Source organism: Eurosta solidaginis, chromosome 4 (assembly GCF_040869045.1).
Source record: "Eurosta solidaginis isolate ZX-2024a chromosome 4, ASM4086904v1, whole genome shotgun sequence".
Classification (NCBI taxonomy): domain Eukaryota; kingdom Metazoa; phylum Arthropoda; class Insecta; order Diptera; family Tephritidae; genus Eurosta; species Eurosta solidaginis.
The window spans coordinates 128155790-128175684 of NC_090322.1; the positions used below are offsets into that span (position 1 = coordinate 128155790).

The 19895-nt window shown below is 44.6% G+C and overlaps 1 protein-coding gene and 1 long non-coding RNA gene across 4 annotated transcripts in view; both read right to left on the reverse strand.

The window, feature by feature from the left end:
* The window catches only part of LOC137250325 (uncharacterized), a 47179-nt gene extending 33981 nt beyond the window's left edge, over positions 1-13198 (reverse strand). Inside the window, exons 1-2 of the long non-coding RNA XR_010952907.1 lie at positions 13005-13198; positions 12777-12920 (exon numbers count right to left, since the gene is read on the reverse strand). This is a non-coding gene — a long non-coding RNA (uncharacterized lncRNA). The remainder of the gene's footprint in view (positions 1-12776; positions 12921-13004) is intronic.
* MAPk-Ak2 (MAP kinase-activated protein kinase 2) overlaps positions 1-19895 on the reverse strand; it is a 383073-nt gene that overhangs the window by 65619 nt on the left and 297559 nt on the right. The gene's annotated exons all lie outside the window — the stretch shown is intronic.

Sequence of the window (19895 nt, forward strand, 5' to 3'; positions counted from 1 at the left end):
GCGTAAATTTTTTTCAGGAGCATGTTTTTTTGTGGGCACAGCTACAATTTTACTTTTATCATTTCATACCCGTTTGTTAATTTTTTCCCTACACCACAGTGGTATACCATGAATTGCCTCATCTTGGAATATTCACGCAAGGAAAGTTATTGATGTTTGTACATGGGGCAAATATACGAAATTTCCGACAAAAATTGGCAATCGTCAAAAAGTGTATACAAAAAAAAATTTTTTTTTTTAAACCAGGTTTTATTTAAAAGTAAATGAAAAGAAACACAAATTTGGTACAAAAATCAAAAAAAAAAAAAAACATTTTTTCTACACTTTTTGACGATTGTCAATTTTCCATTTGCCGATATCTCTAAAACCGGGTTTCGGGTATCAACAAAATTTTACCTAAATATATCCCACATAGATATGTACATCCTGATAAAATTTCAACACAATCGGTTAAGTGTTTAAATAATTTAAAAAAATTTAGGTTTTCCGGGTTTATATTTTTATCAATATCTCCAAAACCGGATCTCGGGTATTAAAGAACTTTTTAACCTAAACATACTTCGTTCACATATCTATAAGTTTTTAAAGTTTCAAAAGAATCGGTAGAAAGGTGCATGTATCTCCATATTTTGTTAAAATTTCGATATAATCGGTACAGAAGTGTTGAAATAAACTTATATTTAACATTGCGACCTCAATTTATATATATTTTGCTCGATCTTTTAACTATATCTTTTTGAGGCATTATGTAAAACGAGTAACGGCGATGCACTATAGCTTCAATTTACCCCTCAATTTTCCTAACAGAAAGATATTTGCATAATGCGATCTTTAAAAATAAAATTGTTTCTCCAAAAAAAAACCAGTTTGGCGGATTTCCCCATATCTCAAGACATACGCTCTAATATAACTACGCGTTTGAAGACATTGATTGCATTATATAATATCCCTCCCATGTATACCCCTACAATCGTTTTTAAGCTGGGAAAATTGCTTTGGGTAAAAATCTAGTTGAGGGGTCGACTGCTAATACGCGTTTTCACCTGGACAATAATAATCCGAAGGCAGAAAAGAAAAATTGTATCTCTGTCCGGAGATATATGCAGTTGAAGTTGGCGATTTTCATGCGAACAAAATTGTGAACATAAGTGTATAAGCGCGGCCGAAGGTCAGGGAAACAGACTCTTAGTCCCTACCTCCGTTTGCACCGTTTGCCAGCACAGAATATATATGTTTGCGATATCCGCCCAATGCAGCTCCTGCCTTGGGTGGTGCCACTTTGCTAGATGTTCTGGTCTCCGCATCGCTACGATTCAAGAGACTAAACTCACAGCAAGATCTGCATTGCAGACCTGCTCTGGGTATAATGTCCACAGGAAAGACCGCGGGAGCGGAAATGGAGGCGGCCTCGCGTTTATCATACACCACTCTGTGCATTATTATATATTTGATCCTGGCATCGACCGCAGGGACAATGTCTTAAAACGTCAAGACCTATCTGTCCGGTCAGGCGATGCAAACCTAGAAATCATCAACATCTACATCCCTCCTGCCACCTGTTGCCCAGTGGATACCGCCCTAATATCAGAGCCTTACTTACTGGCAACAATCGCATCATCTTGGGCGACTTCAATGCCCGTCACGATCTATGGCACTCAAACTTGCGGGCGGACAGTAGGGGTGAGATGTTGGCGGATCAAATAGAAGAAACGACGTTCTGCACAATAAACGGAGACGCCCCTACACGTATGGTAGGAAGCTGCCACAGTTCGCCAAATATCTTAATCGTGAGCGCAGAACTCGTAAACTGCGTCAACTGGCAGCCGATGGTAACATTGGCATCTGACCACCTGCCTATACTTATTTCGCTCGAGCGTACCGCCGACTTCATCGTCAACGAAAAACGCACTTTCATAAACTTCAAAAAAGAAAAGTGGGAGGAATATAAATCTTATACAGACAACCTCTTTGCTGTCCTCCCTCTCCCGACTGATGCCCGCAAGGGGAGCGTGCCTTCCGTTAGGTCATTGAATCCGCCTCGGGATGTTTCATTCCCGCCGGGAGAATTCCCGAAATCAGGCCCACTTCCCGGCGGAGGCCGCAAACTTAGCGAGAGAACGTGTCCTTATAAGACAGCTTGATCCAGGCGACCCCCAAATAAGGGATATAAACCAACGCATCAGATTGCTTGTGGACGAACACAAGCGGGCGAAATGGGAGGAGCACCTAAGAGGTTGTAACCTCTCTACCGGTGTGGGTAAACTTTGGTCCACCGTAAAGTCCCTATCGAATCCGACTAAGCACAAAGACAAAGCCTTTGGCGCTTCCCAAGGCAGTCGGTTCTATGTACCGGAGCGACTCGGGATTTTTCCCGACCAAGGACTGTCATTTCAGTGTGACCCCATTTAATTTGTTTCGTCCCTCCCACAAATTGTCATCCTCCCAGCAGCTCCTTGCAGCAGGACTGCTACATATTCTCTTACTCCGGGAAGGTATCGAACCCAATCCGGGTCCGTCTCCTGACCCCGGTCCTGAGAAATGGTTTTGCTGCATTTGCCAGAAAAGAATCTTTTTAGGACGGTCATACTCTGTTCAGTGTGTCTCGTGCAAGGGATGGTTGCATCGGACAGGTTGTTCTGGGCTTGATCCCAAAACCCGACGTCCACGTAACTTTTATAAATCTTTTGTGGCTCCTTGCTGCTCACGCCCAAGGGCGTCCCGTAGTCTACGCCTAAGCGTATCCCCACTACCTTCCAGCAGCTTCGCTGCTCAGCAAGCCACAACAAGTACCCGCTGCTGCTCGCGCCCCACGGCGCCAACAACTCAAACAGCTGATACCACTCATAACTACTACCTTCGTAGTAGAGCTGGTAGCAATGCTGAGCATCAGCCCCTGCCCCCGTCTTCTTCTCCTCCCCTCTTTTCTGGCAGCAATCGTGCAGGTCAGGGAAACAGACTCTTAGTCCCTGCCTCCGTTTGCACCGTCTGCCAGCACAGAATATATAGGTTTGCGACATCCGCTCAATGCAGCTCCTGCGTTGGGTGGTGCCACTTTCCTAGATGTTCTGGTCTCCGCGACGGCAACCCCTCGACGGGTTTCATCGCGCCATGTTGCCAGGTCGCAAACCCAAATCATCCGGGTACCCCAATGCTTGCCCAAGGGCGCCCAGTCCCAAGCCCACAACAGCAATTGCGTCCTGGCCTTCCACAACCTAGGCGTAGTCACCCGTCACTTACCCCTAGAGTGGCGGCGTCACCCCTCATGCACTTCAGAATTCTGCAGTTCAACTGTAATGGACTAACTGGGAAGATTACGGAGATAGTCGATTTCATGAAGCGGCACAACATCCGCATTGCTGCGATTCAAGAGACTAAACTCACAGCAAGATCTGCATTGCAGACCTGCTCTGGTTATAATGTCCACAGGAAAGACCGCGAGAGCGGAAATGGAGGCGGCCTCGCGTTTATTATACACCACTCTGTGCAATATCATATATTTGATCCTGGCATCGACCGCAGGGAAAATGTCTTCGAACGTCAAGGCCTATCTGTCCGGTCAGGCGATGCAAATCTAGAAATCATCAACATCTACATCCCTCCTGTCACCTGTTGCCCCAGTGGATACCGCCCTAATATCGAGGCCTTACTCATTGGCAACAATCGCATTATCTTAGGCGATTTCAATGCCCATCACGACCTATGGCATTCAAACTTGCGGGCGGACAGTAGGGGTGAGATGTAGGCGGATCAAATAGACGAAACGACGTTCTGCACAATAAACGGAGACGCCCCCACACGTATGGTAGGAAGCTGTCACAGGTCGCCAGATATCTCAATCGTGAGCGCAGAACTCGTAAACTGCGTCAACTGGCAGCCGATGGTAACATTGGCATCCGACCACCTGCCCATACTTATTTCGTTCGAGCGTACCGCCGACTTCATCGTCACCGAAAAACGCACTTTCATAAACTTCAAAAAAGGAAAGTGGGAAGAATATAAATCTGCAACAGACAGCAGCTTTGCTGCCCTCCCTATCCCGACTGATGCCCGCCAAGGGGAGCGTGCCTTCCGTAAGGTCATTGAATCCGCCTCGGCACATTTCATCCCCGCCGGGAGAATTCCCGAAATCCGGCCCCACTTCCCGGCGGAGGCCGCGAGCTTAGCGAGGGAACGCGACCTTATAAGACAGCTTGATCCAGGCGACCCCCAAATAAGGGATATAAACCAACGCATCAGATTGCTTGTGGACGAACACAAGCGAGCGAAATGGGAAGAGCACCTAAGAGGTTGTAACCTCTCTACCGGTGTAGGTAAACTTTGGTCCACCGTAAAGTCCCTATCGAATCCGACTAAGCACAAAGACAAAGTTTCCATCGCCTTTGGCGATAAGGTGCTGTCGGATGCGAAAAAATGCGCGAGCGCTTTCTGCCGACAATATATAATGCATCCTACGGTCGACAAAGATAGACGGAGAGCCAATAGACAAGCACATAAACACAAACTCAGCGCGTCACCAATTACCATCACCGCTAGAGAGGTTGAGGACGCCATTGGTCGCACTAAACCATCCAAAGCAGTGGGCCCAGACGGCATAGCCATGCCGATGCTTAAAAACCTAGGGAAAGAGGGTTTCAAATATTTAGCGCATGTCTTCAACCTGTCTCTTTCCACCTTTGTCATACCCGAGAAATGGAAAATGGCCAAGGTGGTCCCGCTACTAAAGCCTGGGAAACCAGCTAACGTAGGTGAGTCATATCGTCCGATGTCTCTCCTATCGCCAGTGGCAAAGACGCTTGAAGTCATTTTGCTCCCTTATTTCCAAGCACATTTGCAGCTAGCCCCTCATCAGAATGGCTTCAGAAAAATCCATAGCACTACCTCCGCGCTAAATGTCATTAGCACCCAGATAAATTGCGGTTTGAATCGATATCCCCACCATAGAACAGTACTCGTAGCTTTAGACCTATCAAAAGCTTTTGATACGGTCAACCATGGCTCGTTACTGCAAGACCTGGAAGGGTCTACCCTTCCCCCATGTCTTAAAAGGTGGACCGCAAATTATCTGGGTGGTCGGCAGGCATCGGTGCAATTCAGAAACGAAACATCAAAACAAAGGAGAATTAAACAAGGGGTGCCACAGGGTGGTGTCCTATCCCCGCTTTTGTTTAATTTCTACATATCTAAGCTACCTTCCCCACCGGAAGGAGTCACAATCGTTTCCTACGCCGATGACTGCACAATAATGGCCACAGGCCCAGGCCCAGAGATCGATGAGCTATGCAATAAAATAAACGGCTATCTCCCTGATCTCTCCAGTTTTTTCGCCTCGCGAAACTTGGCATTGTCATCGACTAAATCTTCCGCGACCTTATTTACAACATGGACGCCCCAAATGTCGACCATATTGAACATCCACGTCGATGGCACTACGCTACCGACTGTCCTACACCCCAAAATCTTGGGTGTGACGTTTGATCAGGATCTACATTTTGGTGCGCACGCAACCGCAATTGTTCCAAGAATTCAGAGCCGTAATAAAATCCTCAAATCCCTTGCTGGCAGTACCTGGGGAAAAGATAAAGAAACGCTCTTGACCACATACAAAGCAATTAGCCAGCCGATTACGTGCTACGCGTCACCCATATGGTCGCCAAGCCTAAAAACCACCCACTGGAAGAAACTACAGGCCTGCCAAAATACTGCTCTCAGAATCGCCACGGGCTGTCTTCTTATGTCCCCAGAACACCATCTGCATAATGAGGCGAGAATACTCCCCATCAGGGAGAGAAATGAGATGCTGACCAAACAGTTTCTGTTGAATACCCAGAAACCTGGGCATCCCAACAGACATCTGATTGACGAACCAGCACCGCCTAGGGGCCTAAGGAGTCATCTCCGTAAGCACTTTGAGGAAATACGGCACCTGAGAACCCAGCCGTATGAAGCGGAAAAACACAAGCAGGTCCTTGGTGAACTCCATAGACAGGCGTCGGACCTTTATGTCGGGAATTGCCCGGTGAATCCAGTACTTGAAGAAAAATATCCAGAACTCGCAGAAGAGGAACGCATACTCCCCAGGGAAACGCGTGTCACTCTTGCTCAACTTCGTTCTGGATACTGTAACAGGTTAAACTCTTACCTATCCAGAATCAACCCCGACATACAAAATGTATGCCCTGCTTGCAATGTGTCCCCACATGACACCAACCATCTCTTTAATTGTAATGTGGAACCAACGCCTCTAACACCCCTTTCCTTATGGTCCACCCCTGTTGAAAGGGCAAGTTTCCTGGGACTCCCGTTAGAGGATATTGATGACAATTTGTGACAACAACAACAACAACAAAGCCTTTGGCGACAAAGTGCTGTCGGATGGGAAAAAATGCGCGAGCGCTTTCTGCCGACAATATATAATGCATTCTACGGTCGACAAAGATAGACGGAGGGCCAATAGACACGCACATAAACACAAATTCAGCGCGTCACCAATCACCATCACCGCTAAAGAGGTTGGGACGCCATTGGTCGCGCTAAACCATCTAAAACAGTGGGCCCAGACGGCATAGCCAGGGATTCAAGGGGAGTGTAGCGCAATATATAGCTTCTCCAACCCAATTGTCAACCTCACCTTCGAGCGGCGAATCCCGTTTCACTAACAGACGAGGCTCTGGCGACCCCAAGCTCCTCATGGGACTTGGGGTGGGGAGGGAGGGATTGCCTGAAGGTTCAATGTGGCCATATAAATCGTTCCCGAGATGGTCGGGCCAGCACCTGAATGGTGCTGTGTTACCGGAGCGTATCGGATCTGTATCCGACAAAGGACCATCACATCGATAACACTCCCCAAAGCCTTCGGGGAGTAACCTAATCGCTACAACAACAACAACAACAACAACGGCATAGCCATGCCGATGCTTAAAAGCCTAGGGAAAGAGGGTTTCAAATATTTAGCGCATGTCTTCAACCTTTCTCTTTCCACCTTTGTCACACCCGAGACATGGAAAATAGCCAAGGTGGTCCCGCTACTAAAGCCTGGGAAACCAGCTAACATAGGAGAGTCGTATCGTCCGATATCTCTCCTATCGCCAGTAGCAAAGACGCTTGAAGCCATTTTGCTTCCTTATTTCCAAGCAAATTTGCAGCTAGCCTCTCATCAGCATGGCTTCAGAAAACCCCATAGCACTACCACCGCGCTAAATGCCATTAGCACCCAGATAAATTGCGGTTTAAATCAATACCCCCACCATAAACAGTACTCGTAGCGCTAGACCTATCAAAAGCTTTTGATACGGTCAACCATGGCTCGTTACTGCAAGACCCGATTCCCAAGGCAGTCGGTTCTATGTACCGGAGCGAATCGGGATTTTTCCCGAACAAGGACTGTCATTTCAGTGTGACCCCATCTAATTTGTTTCGTCCCTCCCACAAATTGTCATCCTCCCAGCAGCTCCTTGCAGCAGGACTGCTCCATATTCTCTTACTCCGGGAAGGCATCGAATCCAATCCGGGTCCGTCTCCTGACCCCGGTCCTGAGAAATGGTTTTGCTGCATCTGCCGGAAAAGAATCTTTTTAGGACGGTCATACTCTGTTCAGTGTGTCTCGTGCAAGGGATGGTTGCATCGAACAGGTTGTTCTGGGCTTGATCCCAAAACCCGACGTCCACGTAACTTTTATAAATCTTTTGTGGCTCCTTGCTGTTCACGCCCAAGGGCGTCCCGTAGTCTACGCCTAAGCGCCCCCCCACTACCTTCCAGCAGCCCCGCTGCTCAGCAAGCCACAACAAGTACCCGCTGCTGCTCGCGCCCCACGGCGCCAACAACTCAAACAGCTGATACCACTCATAACTACTACCTTCGTAGTAGAGTTGGTAGCAATGCTGAGCATCAGCCGCTGCCCCCGTCTTCTCCCCCCTCTTTTCCGTCAGCAATCGTGCAGGTCAGGGAAACAGACTCTTAGTCCCTACCTCCGTTTGCACCGTCTGCCAGCACAGAATATATAGGTTTGCGACATCCGCCCAATGCAGCTCCTGCCTTGGGTGGTGCCACTTTCCTATATGTTCTGGTCTCCGCGACGGCAACCCCCCGACGGGTTTCATCGCGCCATGTTGTCTGGTCGCAAACCCAAATCATCCGGGTACCCCAATGCTTGCCCAAGGACGCCCAGTCCCACCCGTCACTTACCCCCAGAGTGGCGGCGTCTCCCCTTATGCACTTCAGAATTCTGCAGCTAAACTGTAATGGACTAACTGGGAAGATTACGGAGATAGTCGATTTCAAGAAGCGGCACAACATCCGCATCGCCACGATTCAAGAGACTAAACTCACAGCAAGATCTGCATTGCAGACCTGCTCTGGGTATAATGTCCACAGGAAAGACCGCGAGAGCGGAAATGGAGGCGGTCTCGCGTTTATCATACACCACTCTGTGCAATATTATATATTTGATCCTGGCATCGACCGCAGGGAAAATGTCTTAGAACGTCAAGGCCTATCTGTCCGGTCAGGCGATGCAAACCTAGAAATCATCAACATCTACATCCCTCCTGCCACCTGTTGCTCCAGTGGATACCGCCCTAATATCAGGGCCTTACTCACTGGCAACAATCGCATTATCTTAGGCGATTTCAATGCCCATCATGATCAATGGCACTGAAACTTGCGGGCGGACAGTAGGGGTGAGATGTTGGCGGATCAAATAGAAGAAACGACGTTCTGCACAATAAACGGAGACGCCCCCACACGTATGGTAGGAAGCTGTCACAGGTCGCCAGATATCTCAATCGTGAGCGCAGAACTCGTAAACTGCGTCAACTGGCAGCCGATGGTAACATTGGCATCCGACCACCTGCCCATACTTATTTCGCTTGAGCGTACCGCCGACTTCATCGTCACTGAAAAACGCACTTTCATAAACTTCAAAAAAGGAAAGTGGGAAGAATATAAATACTTTACAGACAGCCGCTTTGCTGCCCTCCCTATCCCGACTGATGCCCGCCAAGGGGAGCGTGCCTTCCGTAAGGTCATTAAATCCGCCTCGGCACATTTCATTCCCGCCGGGAGAATTCCCGAAATCCGGCCCCACTTCCCGGCGGAGGCCGCAAACTTAGCGAGAGAACGTGACCTTATAAGACAGCTTGATCCAGGCGACCCCCAAATAAGGGATATAAACCAACGCATCAGATTGCTTGTGGATGAACACAAGCGGTCGAAATGGGAGGAGTACCTAAGAGGTTGTAACCTCTCTACCGGTGTGGGTAAACTTTGGTCCACCGTAAAGTCCCTATCGAATCCGACTAAGCACAAAGACAAAGTTTCCATCGCCTTTGGCGACAAAGTGCTGTCGGACGCGAAAAAATGCTTGAGCGCTTTCTGCCGACAATATATAATGCATCCTACGGTCGACAAAGATAGACGGAGAGCCAATAGACACGCACATAAACACAAATTCAGCGCGTCACCAATCACCATCACCGCTAAAGAGGTTGGGACGCCATTGGTCGCGCTAAACCATCTAAAACAGTGGGCCCAGACGGCATAGCCATGCCGATGCTTAAAAGCCTAGGGAAAGAGGGTTTCAAATATTTAGCGCATGTCTTCAATCTGTCTCTTTCCACATTTGTCATACCTGAGAAATGGAAAATGGCCAAGGTGGTCCCGCTACTAAAGCCTGGGAAACCAGCTAACATGGGTGAGTCGTATCGTCCGATATCTCTCCTATCGCCAGTGGCAAAGACGCTTGAAGCCATTTTGCTCCCTTATTTCCAAGCAAATTTGCAGCTAGCCCCTCATCAGCATGGCTTCAGAAAACTCCATAGCACTACCACCGCGCTAAATGCCATTAGCACCCAGATAAATTGCGGTTTAAAGCAATACCCCCACCATAGAACAGTACTCGTAGCGCTAGACCAATCAAAAGCTTTTGATACGGTCAACCATGGCTCGTAACTGCCGGACCTGGAAGGGTCTACCCTTCCCCCATGTCTTAAAAGGTGGACCGCAAATTATCTGGGTGGTCGGCAGACATCGGTGCAATTTAGAAACGAAACATCAAAACCAAGGAGAATTAAACAAGGGGTGCCACAGGGTGGTGTCCTATCCCCACTTTTGTTTAATTTCTACATATCTAAGCTACCTTCACCACCGGAAGGAGTCACAATCGTTTCCTACGCCGATGACTGCACAATAATGGCCACAGGCCCAGGCCCAAAGATCGTTGCGCTATGCAATAAAATAAACGGGTACCTCCCTGATCTCTCCAGTTTTTTCGCCTCGCGAAACCTGGCATTATCACCGACTAAATCTTCCGCGACCTTAGTTACAACATGGACGCCCCAAATGTCGACCATTTTGAATATCCACGTCGATGGCACTACGCTACCGACTGTCCTACACCCCAAAATCTTGGGTGTGACGTTTGATCAGGATCTACATTTTGGTGAGCACGCAGCCGCAATTGTTCCGAGAATTCAGAGCCGTAACAAAATCCTCAAATCCCTCGCTGGCAGTACTTGGGGAAAAGATAAAGAAACGCTCATGACTACATACAAAGCAATTAGCCAGCCGATTACGTGCTACGCGTCACCCATATGGTCGCCAAGCCTAAAAATCACCCACTGGAAGAAACTACAGGCCTGCCAAAATACTGCTCTCAGAATCGCCACGGGCTGTCTTCTTATGTCCCCAGAACACCATCTGCATAATGAGGCGAGAATACTCCCCATCAGGGAGAGAAATGAGATGCTGACCAAACAGTTCCTGTTGAATACCCAGAAACCTGGGCATCCCAACAGACATCTGATTGATGAACCAGCACCGCCTAGGTGCTTAAGGAGTTATCTCCGTAAGCATTTTGAGGAAATACGGCACCTGAGAACCCAGCCGTATGAAGTGAAAAAACACAAGCAGGTCCTTGGTGAACTCCATAAACAGGCGTCGGACCTTTATGCCGGGAATTGCCCGGTGAATCCAGTACTTAACGAAAATTATCCAAAACTTGCGGAAGAGGAACGCATACTCCCCAGGGAAACGCGTGTCACTCTTGCTCAACTTCGTTCTGGATACTGTAACAGGTTAAACTCTTACCTATCCAGAATCAACCCCGACATACAAAATGTATGTCCCGCTTGCAATGTGTCCCCACATGACACCAACCATCTCTTCAATTGTAATGTGGAACCAACGCCTCTAACACCAATTTCCTTATGGTCCACCCCTGTTGAAACGGCAAGTTTCCTTGGACTCCCGTTAGAGGATATTGATGACAATTTGTGATCGGTCGCGGCTATTAGGTGGAGCGAGCATTGCTACAACAACAACAACCACTGCAAGACCTGGAAGGGTCTACCCTTCCCCCATGTCTTAAAAGGTGGACCGCAAGTTATCTGGGTGGTCGGCAGGCATCGGTGCAATTTAGAAACGAAACATCAAAACCAAGGAGAATTAAACAAGGGGTGCCACAGGGTGGTGTCCTATCCCCACTTTTGTTTAATTTCTACATATCTAAGCTAACTTCACCACCGGAAGGAATCACAATCGTTTCCTACGCCGATGACTGCACAATAATGGCCACAGGCCCAGGCCCAAAGATCGATGAGCTATGCAATAAAATAAACGGCTACCTCCCTGATCTCTCCAGCTTTTTCGCCTCGCGAAACCTGGCATTGTCACCGACTAAATCTTCCGCGACCTTATTTACAACATGGACGTCCCAAATGTCGACCATTTTGAAAATCCACGTCGATGGCACTACGCTACCGACTGTCCTAAACCCCAAAATCTTGGGTGCGACGTTCGATCAGGATCTACATTTTGGTGAGCGAGCAGCCGCAATTGTTCCGAGAATTCAGAGCCGTAACAAAATCCTCAAATCCCTCGCTGGCAGTACCTGGCGAAAAGATAAAGAAACGCTCATGACTACATACAAAGCAATTAGCCAGCCGATTACGTGCTACACGTCACCCATATGGTCGCCAAGCCTAAAAATTACCCACTGGAAGAAGCTACAGGCCTGCCAAAATACTGCTCTCAGAATTGCCACGGGCTGTCTTCTTATGTCCACAGAACACCATCTGCATAATGAGGCGAGACTACTCCCCATCAGGGAGAGAAATGAGATGCTGACCAAACAGTTCCTGTTGAATACCCAGAAACCTGAGCATCCCAACAGACATCTGATTGATGAACTAGAACCGCCTAGGGGCTTAAGGAGTCATCTCCGTAAGCATTTTGAGGAAATACGGCACCTGAGAACCCAGCCCTATGAAGCGAAAAAACACAAGCAGCCGGAAATTGCCCGGTGAATCCAGTGCTCAACTTCGTTCTGGATACTGTAAGAGGTTAAACTCTTACATATCCAGAATCAACCCCGACATACAAAATGTATGCCCCGCTTGCAATGTGTCCGCACATGACACCAACCATCTCTTTAATTGTAATGTGGAACCAACGCCTCTAACACCCCTTTCCTTATAGTCCACCCCTGTTGAAACAGCAAGTTTCCTTGGACTGCCGTTAGAGGATATTGACGACAATTTGATCGGCCGCGGCTGTTAGGTGGCGCGAAGCATTGCTACAACAACAACAACAACAAGGCCGCCAACGTAGAAAGGTGTTCTGCGCAAAAATACTATGAATATCACGCCCCGTTTCGGAAGAACCCGTGGCTAATTTTCGGTTTTTCGTTAAAATCTTTCGACCGAGTTACAATTTTTATTTTCCGCCGTCGTTGACACCGCTCTCGATATTTTGCTAAGTCGACCCCTCAACTAGACTTTTACCTTGCTTTGTAAGTAGGAATATGAATTTAAGGCTCTGTTGGTAAGTAGTTTTCTCACTTTTTTCAGGCCATAGTTCTGGGGAAGTTCGTAATTTTTCCAGCGAATATAATCCATCTTCTGGCTCATCTTCCTTTAGCATTGAACCTGCATTACGAAAAGTCGGTAAAATATATTATTTTATAAATAACTATATATATTAGCCAATACCATTGTAACAATGGCCAATACCTTTCAAAAGCGTGCGGCTTCTATTTGTAGAATTCAACATCCTTAAAAAATTTTTTTGATTGATCAAATAAAATGAGAAATAACGCGAAATTTTCTTAAACAGGGAATGTAAAATATTTAGCATAGTGTACCTATACAAGTGTGCATAGTGTACAGGTACACTATGCAAGTGTGTTCACTAAGCGATAAACGTCAAAACTACAAACAGCCTCGCTCACCTGATGGAAATCTCAGGTCTAGAGTCGCATTTTTGGTCTCAACGACAACATTTTTGACTACCAATCGTATCGACTTTTTCAATTTTTCAATCATTCGGCGCACTCGGTAATGGTATCCATTTTGAATTCGCTGTCATTCCGAATCCAGCGAGTGCCTGTCAGAATGCTTGACAGATAAGTCAACACACTTGTACTTGTACACAATGATATTTAGCACTGATGACCTGATCATAGTGTACAAGTGTGTTGACTTCTTTCTGACAGGCACTCGCTTAAGGTAAGGCCACATTATGCGGCAGTTACCCACCGACGTGTGCCGTACGTAAGAACGTTTGTCGTACGAAACACGTTTGACCGAACTCTCAAGCCCGTAGGAATCAATGTGTGCGTCTGTGTACATGTACATAACATATTTGTGTGTGTATTGTTTACAGATAAGAACTGTTGCCATTGACCATTTTGCATGTATGCTTATGGAAACATCAACTTTTTCCAATTTAATTTTTGATATTGTAAAAGGCCGGAATACATATTAAATAAGTATAAATAGATTAAATATTTATAATCAGCACTTTTACATAATTATTTCGAATTATTTCCACAATTTTTCAAACTTTAATTAGGCGTTTTTGCATAAAATTGCAAACGGTCAAAAATTAGCGCACAAAAGTTTACTAGGCAACTCTGTCTAGTGAGAGAGCGATCAGCTGACACGTTCTTACGGAAAAAATCAAAATTGTTTTGATTTCTACGTTCCGGGCTACGTACGTACGGGCGTTGCACGTCGGTGAGTTTTCGTTTACATTGCACACTCATAAGATAGGTCGTGTCAGCTGACACGTTTTTTCTACGTATGTTCGTGGGTAACTGCCGCATTAGGCTGCACTACGCAGCACTGCACTGTACTACAAAATATTCTTTGCATGTATTCTTATGAGGCAATTCACACCTAGCGTCAGCAGCACTGCGCGACCAAACAAAAATAAACACAACCTTTTGCCGCAATGTGTCGCTCGATTGCCGCTTAATGTGAATTACCAAAATATGTCGCTCTGTGAGTGGCCGCCGCCGCTACGTGTCGCGCAGCGTAATGTGCGCGTACCTTTAAGCCGAAGTCATTGGTGCCGTATGTCGTATCGCTGTATCCGTATCCCTAACGTAATCAGCTGTTTATCGTTACGACGGTAAACCAAAACCCAATTGGTTGGCTACGATACGGTTACGACTTTAGCGGCACCAATAATCGATTGCATTGATTCTCATAAGGTTGGTCGAATCAGTTGTTAAAAGGTTACCGATACGGTTACCGATAAAGCACCAATGTCTCCAGCTTTAAGTGGGCATAACGGGAAAATCTGGGTTGCCATTGTTGTTTCGGTTGAAAAAGGTCAATTAGGGTTCTGTGCACAGACGTAAAAGATTGAAGCAGGGTTTATGTAGTCACAAAAGTGTTGCTCCTGTTCCACAGCATTTTAATTTTATATCATGGCGAAAAGTGTTCAGTTCAGAGTTATTGATTTTCATTAAAAGTTTAATTTATTACGAAGGGTTGCTCCTTTAATTGTAAAAAGCAGAGAAAACGTAGAGTTTTTCAAATTATTGTGAAAAACTTTTTAATTAAAATTTCTGTACCCAAGTTCACTATGAAAAACTGAAAAATGTACACTTATTGAAAACTCATTTGCACACACAATTTACACTTTGAATTTAATTGTGTTTTTATGCACAAAATTTTGAAACTAAAAACAAAATTTTCATTTGTCAGAAAAAATAAAGAAAAAACTGCCTAATGTCAAAAAACCCTATCGAAATACAAACTGGCTTGTTTGTTTTTAATGAACTACGTTGAATTTTTCTTGTATTTCGTTAGTTTTTTCAAATATAGTTCACATACTTTCACCAGTATTGAAACCTTATTGGCTCCCTCGACAAAAAATATAAGAGAAAATACAAGAAAAATACATAGAAAATAAAGTAGCGTCATATAGGAGTTTGATTTGTTTGCAATTACAGCACCATTATATTTGCAGGAGGCTTTCACAGCTATAAAAATTAAGGCGGATTTAAACAGACGCTTTGGTTGTGTTGCATTCATTAATTCATCTGTCGGGCGAAAAATGTACATAAATGCTTTGGTTGCGTGCCTACGCTAAACTATATTTCAAAAAACTAACGAAATACAAGAAAAATACAACCTTTCATTAAAAAAAAACGAGCCAGTTTGTTTTTCGATAGGTTTTTTTGACATTCGGCCATTTTTTCTTTATTTTTTTCAGACAAATGAAAGTTTTTTTTAGTTTGAAAATTTGATGTAAAAAACACAATTAGAATCAAGTTTCTTGTGAAAAAAGTGAACCATTAGAGAAAGAAATAATTTGCGCGTGTTATTTGCATCAGGTGAGCGAGGCTGTTTGTAGTTTTGACGTTTATCGCTTAGTTGACACACTTGGTATAGGTACACTATGTTATTTGTATGCAATATTTTACTTTTGGCAACTCTGCTCGATCGTCCTCGTGTCGTGATCACGGTCGTTAAAAAACGAGCAATGATCGGCTGATGGTGGTCCGCAAACGCATTGCAAAGGAATATTGTTAGAGTACTCCAACATGAAGTAAATGGAACACGTAATCCAACAATTTTTGCAGTGTAATTTTAAAGTAGTAGGAAGGGAAAATGGTTGGTAATATTTTGCTACTTTTTTAGTACTTATTTATTTATTTATTTCTTACACATTGGAAACGGGAACATGATAGAAAAGTGACACGGTTCAGCTATATGGTTGGCTCATCTCTGCAGCAACAACATACCTTTTTCAAAACCAAGAAGAATTAAACAAGGAGTCCATAGGGTTGTGTCCTATCCCCACTTTTGTTTAACTTCTACATATCAAAGCTACCTTCGCCACCAGAAGGAGTTACTATCGTTTCCTACGTCGATTACTGCACAATAATGGCCACAGGCCCAGGCCCACAGATCGATGAGCTTTGCAACAAAATAAATGGCTACCTCTACAGTGTTTATAATTTGTTGTTAAATTATTAACTTTGTATTTTATACTTTGAATTTTAAATATTTTGTTATCGAGTAAATTGATCATTGTTATCGCTGCAACTAACGCTTCAAGGAAACACAACTAATATTTTAGCATGTTTATTCAGTCTTACTGTGCAAGTTTTAATATCTACAAGATAGTTATAATAAGTAAATGATTAAATTAAAAATTTTGTAACAAGATTTTTACTTGTTCGTTTAATTTCCTCGAAGGTTTTTCTATAAAATAAAGTTGAAGGAAGCGATTTAGATATTATGAAGAAACGCTTCGTTCAATTTCGTGTTTAACGAAAATTTATATGTATAATAAAAGGATGCCATACTTATGAAATTAAATAAAATGAAGTTTAAACTGTCAAGTTATTATGTCATGTCTAAAATATTTAAGGTAATATAAAATCTTGGTTTGATTCAGCGACATCCCGGCCCCCGTGAATCGATTGGATGCCCGAAGATTCACGAACTACGTCTAATGCCGCCAACTTAGAAGCAGGTCTCCGTAAATTTCCTGTAGCTGTCTTGACAATTGCTGATCTGACTTGACCATCAGATGCCGTAAAAACTTCCACTACGATGCCTCGCTTCCATTCACCACGTCTCTCGTTTTCATCGCATATAAGGACAACATCACCAACTTTCAATGGATCTACTCGTTGACACCATTTGCTTCGACGCGTTAATGTAGGAAGGTATTCTAGGACCCATATCTTCCAAAAGGTCTGCTTCATTTGTTGGAGGATTTGCCATTGCTTACGCAAACAAGCTCCTTCATCTACGGACGGTGTTTGAACATCATTCGGGCAGCCTAATATGAAATGATTTGGTGATAGAGGTTCAGCATCTTCCTCGTCTAATGGCAAATAAGTTAGTGGACGAGAGTTCACCAAGTTCTCAGCTTCAATTAAAAGACTTTGTAACGTCTCCACTTGGGGCACCTTTGTCTTCAACGTAAAGGAAAGTACTCGCTTGACACAGCCCACCATTCGCTCCCATGCACCTCCAGCTGAAGGATTACCAGGTGGGTTAAACAACCATTCTACCCCATACTTTACACCTTCATCGACCAACTTCCTCTCTACCAATACCCAATCTTCTTTACTCACACCAACGAAATTCGTACCCCTGTCACTGCGCATTCTCAACGGGACTCCTCGTCGGTTTATGAAGTTGCGTAAGCACAGTATTAATGCATCAGACGACAGATCCTTTGCCAATTCTAAATGAATTGCTCGTACAGTCAAACATGTAAATAAACATCCCCATCTTTTTTCTTGTCTGCGAGCAACTGCTACGTTATATGGACCGAAGAAATCTACACCAGTATAGCTGAAAGCCCGAATGTACGGAGTAAGGCGATCTCTTGGAAGCTGTCCCATAAGTGGTGGCTTTGGTTCCACAATTCTGTTTTTACATATTTGACAATCTCTTTTAGCTGCACGAACCAAACTACGTAAATTAGTTATCCAGAACTTCCTTCTTATAGCGCAAATGATTGGCTCATTATTTTGATGTTTGTATTTTTCGTGATAATGTCTAGCAATGAGACCGGATAATCGATGCTTATGCGGTAAAATTATCGGCCTTTTTGTTTCTAATGGGACACTATCAGCATAATCGATACGTCCTGATAGCCGCAATATTCCCTCGTCGTCAATTATCGGAGTCAGCTTAAATAACGGACTGTTTTTAGGGATTGGTTTTCTGTTTACTAAAATGCGCATCTCCTCCGGATATACGTTCTCCTGAACAAAACGACATACAATCTTTTCAGCTTGAGAAATGTCCTCCGCTGTCAACTGTGGCACGAAATGTGATGATATTGGCGTGAATTTCAGCTTTTGAACAGACCTAAACTTCATCATAGCTTTCTTTACCCAGCGAATGACTCTTAACAGCCTATAATAATTGGAAAGTATGTCAAAATCTATTAACGATGAGTCAATACTTATTGCAAGTATGAACTTCGCTCGCCTTTCTTCGAGGCACGGTTTCTCGGCAGCACCATCAACTAGCTTGGGCCAAGAATCCTCCGGTTCTTTCAAGAAATCTGGGCCACATATCCATCGAGAGTTCGAAACAAGGTGTGTGTTCAATCGTGTTGCATCATCAGCAGGATTAAACTTTCCGGGAACCCATCGCCAACAGTTTACGTTCGACGAGTCCAAAATTTCTGCAATTCTGTGTGATACAAATTGCTTGTAACAACGACTATCTGATTTAATCCAGCTAAGAACCGTCTTTGAGTCAGACCAAAATGTTATTACGTTAGGCCTCCTGTCATGACCATTTAAAATAGCCTCCTGCAGACGAACGCCCAATACGGCAGACAGCAGTTCAAGTCGTGGTATCGAAAGTGCTTTAACGGGGCTACAACGAGATTTTCCAGCTACGAAGACTACATTGACTTCACCATCGAATTTGATTCGCCAGTAAGCAACCGCAGAATATGCAAACTCGCTGGCATCTACAAAAATATGTAAATCAATTGTGGAAACCAAGTTACTAAAATTTCGGTGATAGCAGCGTGGAATGATAAGACTTTTAGCTTTGTCGAGCTCTGTATACCAGTTGTACCATTCCCGATAAACCTGCTCCGGAATAGAACTTGTCCAATCTACATCTAATCGCCATAGTTGTTGCAAGATAATTTTCGATTTGATTGTAATATTCGCCAGATACCCGAACGGATCAAATATTGACATGGTAAGGCTTAAAACTTCAGCTTTCGTCGGTCGCCTTTGTCCCGTCAAGACGTCATTCGGAACTTTCACGAATTTTAGTTTAAAACAGAAAGAATCATCCAGTGGACGCCAGTACATTCCAAGTACCTTCTCTGCCATGGATTCTTTGGAGCAAAAGCTTATTGTTTCAACGTGCGTAAGAGGGGTCTTCGTTTCCCCGAGTGCAAAACAGACCTCTTCAGAGTTGGATTTAAATCCTCGCAACTCGAACCCGGCATAGCTGTGAATTTCCTTGACCGCATTTGAAACACTTATAGCCTCATCTCCTGTTTCGAAACTGTCTACGTAGTCGTCCACATAGTGGCGGTCAATAATAGCACTAGTAGCTCTTGGATGAAAGTCTCGAAACTTCATCGCATTTGTATTCTTCACGTATTGTGCAGAACATGGTGAACAGGCTGATCCAAATATCATCGCGTTCATAATATATATATCTGGTTCCTTTGACGAATTTCCACCCCGCCACAAAAAGCGTTGTGCATCCTGGTCTTCTTGGCGTATCAGAACTCTGTTAAACATTTCTCGTATGTCTGCACATACGCCAATGACACCCTGTCGAAATTTAAATAGTATACTCAATAAAGGCTTTGGCTGATAAGCATCTGGACCTTTCATTAGCCTTGAGTTGAAAGAAACACCATTTACTGACGCTGTGGCATCGAATACTAAACGTAGTTTATTTTCTTTATTTTGATTACATACCGCAAAATGGGGTAGGTACCATGTGTGAGGTTTAACCTCCATTGCTTCCGCCCGCGATAGTTTCCTAGCATATGATTTACTTAAATACTCATTGATCTTATCTATATACCAAGTCCCAACGGTTTTTTTCAAACTTTGTCTCCAATGATTCCAGACGACGCAGTGCCATACTATAGCT